The following is a 6,464-nucleotide window of genomic DNA, read 5'->3' as shown; positions in this document are numbered from 1 at the left end:
TGCTTCTTGACCTATTTTCATGGTGTCGTAGCCACACTTACAGCAATTTTTTAAAGGAAGAAATGGTTTTATGTATTCATTCAAAAATATCTTTTGAATGTCTTCTCTGGGCTGACACTGTGCCAGATGCTAGGAATTTGGCTGTGATCAAGATAAACACAATTTCTGCTTTTATGTAACTTATACTGGTGGAAGAGACAAACAACAAGTAAATATCAGACTCTCCAGTTATCTTACAGAAATGCTAAGATGGAAAAAAAAAATGGTGATGTGATAGAGTAGTTGGCTGGGGTTGTTTAGATGTGAGTGCCTAATTTGAAAAAGTCCATGGAAGTGCAACCTTTGAGTTGAGATCTGAAGGAGGATAATGTAGCCAGCATTCATTCATTCTGACAGAGGACAGTCCGTAGTATGTGCACAAGGGCTTGACATGGTCAAAGATGAGGCTTGGTCTGCTGGCTGGAGTCTAGTAAACTGGAGGTGATGCCAGAATCTGATTCTGTCTGCATGTGGACAGTGAGTGGGGATAGGGATGGTAAATGGGAATGGAGGGGGAACCTTGGAAGATTTGAGAGACAATAATGGTTTGGACCAGGGAGTTGGTGATGGAGAGAAAAGGCTCTATCTGGGAGTGGAACCAACAGAACGTGCTGATGTGGAGGGAGGAGAGAGGAATCTAGGAGGACTCCTAGGTTTTGGCTTACGGGTGTGGGTGGATGGTGGTGACTCAGTGAATCGGGGAAGAAGAGGAGCAAAATGGATCCTGAAGTGGCAAAAGTTCAAGCCACCATGGTTTGTCATTGCATACCACCGAAACCAAAAATATGGAAAAGGAGGACAATACCAAGGGTTGGAGAGGATGGCTTTGGAAGACTGCCTGGTATTGAGTGTCAAGACTGGATGTACATCTGTCTTGTGATCTCTTCATTTCCCTGTCCCCTCAAGCCGTTCACTCTTGAACCTGCAGAGGGTGATCCAATGTGAGGAGGACAAATGGCCTGCAGTTCCCTTCCCAGAGCAGTGCCAGGACAGAATGTGACCCTGGCCCCCTGCACCGGCTCTCTGGGGAGAGAACTTCCTTTATTCCCATTCCCAATGTGCTGCTCTCAATACTTCCTTTGGATAGCATTGTATTTAAAGATGCTATGTACAAAACCAAATTTACCCCTTTCTCATTTTGAAATTTTGCAAGTATTAAGATAAGTGGGCCAGGAGCAGTGGCTCACGCCTGTAATCCCAGCACTTTGGGAGGGCAAGGTGGATGGATCACGAGGTCAAGAAATCGAGACCATCCTGGTGAAACCCCATCTCTACTAAAAATACAAAAGTTAGCTGGGCATGGTGGTGCATGCCTGTTGTCCCAGCTACTTGGGAGGCTGAGGCAGGAGAATTGCTTGAACCCAGGAGGCGGAGGTTGCAGTGAACTGAGATCACGCCACTGCACTCCAGCCTGGTGACAGAGCAAGACTCCGTCTTAAAAAAAGAAAGAAAAAAAAAAAGATAAGAGACAGAAAAGTTTTAAAATACGAGAAAAGACAGAGGAAAGAACACTTTGAACAAGGAAATCAAAAGGTAGGTCAAAACTATCAGAGGAAATCTCTGTGTATGTGTTTATATTTTTATATATTTATAGTCTTCTAAATGCAATGAGACTGAGTAGCTTAAAAGAACCTTTTTAATAACGAGAATATTTTATATAACCAAATGTGGAATATGTTAGCAATAAAAGATATCTTTTATGTTAAGATCATATTGCAAACTATACATTATAATATGATACGTAAATCAATCCAAAGGAAAACTATAAAGGATAAATACAAATCACAGATCGTTTTAAAATTAAACTTTAACAATTTTGAGATAATTGTTAATTCATGTGCAGTTGTAAGAAATAATAGAAAAAGATCATGAGTACTCTTTCCCCGGGTTTCACCAATGGTAACATCTTGCAGAACTATGGTACAATAGCACAGCCAGGATACAGAACACTCCCATTGCCGTTTTCTTCGTGTTGCCTTTTTGTAGCCACATCCACTTCCCTCCCATCTTCACTTCTGGCAGCCACTAATCTATTCTCCATTTCTATCATCTGGTCATTTTAAGAAACGTATACATTAAATCATATTGTATGAAACTATTTGGATTGGCTTTTTTTCAGTCAGCATAATGCCCTTGATTCTATTGGCATTGTTGCATGTATCAATAGTTCAGTTCTTTAAACTGCTGAGTGGTATTCCATTGGGTGGCTATATGACACAATGGAATACTACTTTATTTGTTACAAATAAAGCTGCTATGAACATTTAGAAACAGATTTTTTTTTTTTTTTTTTTTTGTTTGCCATGGGCCAGGAGCGTAGGTGAGGGTGGGGTACCAAGCATAACATAAGACTTCATTTCTCACCGGGCGTGGTGGCTCACGCCTGTAATCCCAGCATTTTGGGAGGGTGAGGTGGTCAGATCATGAGATCAGGAGATCGAGACCATCCTGGCTACCACGATGAAGCACTGTCTCTACTAAAAATACAAACATTAGCCAGGCGTGGTAGAGGGTACCTGTAGTCCCAGCTACTTGGGAGGCTGAGGCAGGAGCATGGCGTGAAGCCGGGAGGCGGAGGTAGCAGTGAGCCGAGATCGCGCCACTGCACTCCAGCCTGGGCAATAGCGAGAGATTCTGTCTCAAAAAAAAAAAAAAAAAAAGACTTCATTTCCCTGGAATAAATGCCCAGCAACACAACTGCTGGGTTGCGTGATAACTGCATGATTAGTTTGTTTGTTTTCAACTAATTTATTTTAGATAAGAAACTTGATTTTGACAATAAATATTAAATATCATACATTAATTAAATATCTGACTGGGCATGGTGGCTCATGCCTGTAATTCCAGCACTTTGGGAGGCCGAGGTGGGCGGATCACCTGAGGTCAGGAGTTCAGGAACAGCCTGGCAAACATGGTGAAGCTCCGTCTCTACAAAAAATACAAAAATTAGCTGGGCATGGTGGCACACACCTGTAATCCCAGCTACTCAGGAGGCTGAGGCGAGAGAATCACTTGAACCTGGGAGAAGGAGGTTCCAGTGAGCCGGAGATCACGCCACTGCACTCCAGCATGGGCAACAGAGCAAGACTCTGTCTCAAAAAAAAAAATCCTATTTATTTATTTTTTAATGATCAAGATTTAAATATGTCACAGATACCTTCTCTAACCTAGATGGAAAAGACGTAGGTAATAAATTCTTATATAGCCAATTCATTTTCATTAAGTGCAATTAATAATTGAGAAATATCTCTACACATTCTTATCAGAAGGAAATTATCCACAGGGTAGTCCCATGATACTCACCTTTTCTTTGGTATCACTGTCACATGACCCTGTTTTATGAAACAAACCCACAAGAGGGGAGGCTCAGACACAACATATTTACATGGAGAAGCTAAAATGTTATTTAAGGTATTAACAAAGGAAACTAAAGTCTGCACAGCCAGTCTTCGTTAAGAGCAGCTTGCAACTCCTAAATATTTGCACTAGTTTCTTTCAGAAAACCTACAGCCGAACTTCTAACCCCAGCTTACTTATAGCTGAGTATTACAAGGGACCACCTAGGAAAACATGATGTCATAACAAATTTTGACTTGTAGTTCAGTGCAATTTTATCATCAGTACTAAAACAATTCAGAGTGTATTTCATGTTGACAAAAGGTCAACAATAGCACACCAGACACAAAAGCAGTATATTATATCATTTGTAAGTTTTATCAGTCAAGACAAAATTGAATACCAAACCAGGCAAGTAACATTATTGTAAATTTAAAAAATGACAGCCATGAAATCAGTTGTTGCATAAATACAGGTAGGTTTCTTTTTTTTCTTTTAAGAGAATTAAAACCAGTGTAGATAAATCTTTTGTTTGAGAATAGTACTAATACCTTTTCTGCTCCATATATTTTCAGAACTTTTAGCTACGCTTATTTCTTCTATTGTTTTCTGTTCTATCATCATATTTATTGGTTGGCTTTTGTCTCTTTCGTTTTACTTATCTGATAAAATGCGAATGGCTTGGTTGTTCATGTCTTGGTTGTTAGTGAGGTGGGTCCAGCCTGTAGTTCTGGAACACGGTTTAGTGAGGGAGACAGGGATGTAAATTAGGAAGTAGGCAATCATATGCAGTAAGAGAACTATGGCATTGAATTGTATGCTTGCTACTGCGTCTTCTGAAAAAAACAGTATTATAGTGGTAAAGCAACATTATTAATTGGAAAAAACTGCATGGGAAAGAAGGATCTGCCCACAGCTTCTTCATTCATATAACTGAAAATTAAGAATTTATCTTAATAATACATTTATTAAATTTATCTTTAATATCTTAAATTATCTTAATTTATCTTAAGATCTGCCCACAGCTTCTTCATTCATATAGCTGTAGGAATTTCTCGTAACATAGCACTGAAAACTTTGGCGAGATGATTCAGAAGAGTGAGAATTTCCAATTTGATATTGTTCATGAATTGATCTTTCCATATAAACAAACTCCATTCAGTAGAACTGTGGCATAAGACTCACATTTTGGGGTGTTTAAAAAACGTAGACAGATGCCAGGCTTCCATTATTCTGTTTTGCATGTAGTCACTGTGGTTAATGGTTTAGCTTACAAGAAACTGAAGAAATAACTCATAAAGAATTTCTTCCCCTACTGGGACCTCTAAATTCCTATCCTGTCAGGCATCCCCAGAGGAAGGATAAGGAGGGTAAAGGAGGTGCTATGATCTTGCCCTGCCTCTCTGCCTGGCTGCCACCCAGAGAGGGAAAGGAGTGGAGCCATGATTCACTTTTCAGGGAGCTGCTAAGCTGTTTTCTAGAGTGGCTATACCATCCTACATTCCCAACAGCAACGTGTGAGTAATCCAGTTACACAGCAGGTTGTTTGGCATGTTTTTTAAAAAATAGAATGGTGCATGAAATAGGTGGAGTGAAAGCTTTTGATCAGAAAGAGAATCTATGGTACGATTGGAGGGAATGCCATCAAGATTAGCAAGTAGAAACAGAATTTAAGTTCATAATTTTAGGAGAAACCATTCAGATCAGGTTGACCTGGAAGAGAGGAAACTTGAAAGACTTTGTGGAGACAGACAGAACAATGAAAAAATAAAGAAGTAGATGCATTGACATTCTTTTAACAAGACAGTAACCACGGACAGGCGGGTATGTCAGCCACATATGGGTCAAAGCTGCCTTGGGCATGGCCCTTGTAATTGGGCCTCCATCTTCTAGGAATGAAGCAATAGTAATAACAGCAAAATTATTCAGCACATATCACCATTTTGAGGCACAGAGAGGGCACAAAACTGGCACAGAGAGGGCACAAAACTTGCTCATACTCACATAGTTAGGCAGTAGCTCAGTCCCAGCCATTCTGGCCCCAGAGTCCACGTCCATGTTAATTATTATCAGATGCCACCATGACCCTTATAACTTACAGTGAGAAAAAAACTCACTATAACTAGATGCAGGATAATACACAATTTAGTTCTCTCTAATTTGAAGGACAGTCTAGAGTGGGATCTGCATTACAGTAAAAGAATAATGTGCTAAAGAGAAAGACTATGCCACGAATATAAGAGTCAACTTAGGCTTTATAGGCTAGAGAATCTCCTGATTCTATAGCTGTGGTTCTTCTGCTGAGCTTGGTTCAGTAGAAATTGTGTCAATGCTCTTGGCCTGTGTCATCTGGCCCATACAGCTCCTTGAAAGAAAAGCTCAGGAATCAGAATTGCCAGGCTAGAATAAAATAGACACTCCTTCTCCTGGCGTCTGACTGAAGATGCAGCATCCTTGAACCAGCGACTGCTGGGACTCCTCTCTGTCATCTCAGAGGGTACAGCCCACCCAGAAAGTGAAACCAAAACAGGAAGTCACCAGGGGTGACTGGAGGAGCAGCGGCCTTGGAAAGGAAAGCAGCCGAGGTCCACAGGAGTGGAAGGCTCTCCCTTGACTAAAGCTGTAAGTAGTTATCTTGGGTTGCAAACATTGTTTTCTTTGCTTCCTTGCTCACTTGAAAATAAACAAGTGGCATTATTGGTGAATTGCTGTGACATTCTCATATTGCTCAATAAAACATAAACTTTTCTATTTTTAATCTGTCTTCTTGTTTTTTTCATGTCTGAGATTTCCGTGTTATTTTCGTACCATACCCTTTCAAACGTATGTCTCTCCAACTGCCTATATAAATCAACGAGTGACTTGGATCCAGTTCCTGTGGATTTATTTCCGTGGTGACAGTCATCCCGACTTTACCAAAAGTTTTTAATTCAATCAAGAGAATTTTTAATTTTTTAAAAGGACCTGCTGGTGAATGCAAGAAACTTTTGGCAGAGTTAATAGACTGGCATAGTGGGTAGAACTATGATATTAATATTGTTAATATTTTATTTTAAGGAAGCAGGAGCTGTCGGAAGGTAGGGGGAGGA

Source organism: Rhinopithecus bieti, unplaced genomic scaffold (genome assembly GCF_001698545.2).
Source record: "Rhinopithecus bieti isolate Rb0 unplaced genomic scaffold, ASM169854v2 scaffold_10612, whole genome shotgun sequence".
Classification (NCBI taxonomy): domain Eukaryota; kingdom Metazoa; phylum Chordata; class Mammalia; order Primates; family Cercopithecidae; genus Rhinopithecus; species Rhinopithecus bieti.
The sequence above is the reverse complement of the archived record's forward strand: the minus strand, read 5'-3'. Positions refer to the sequence as shown.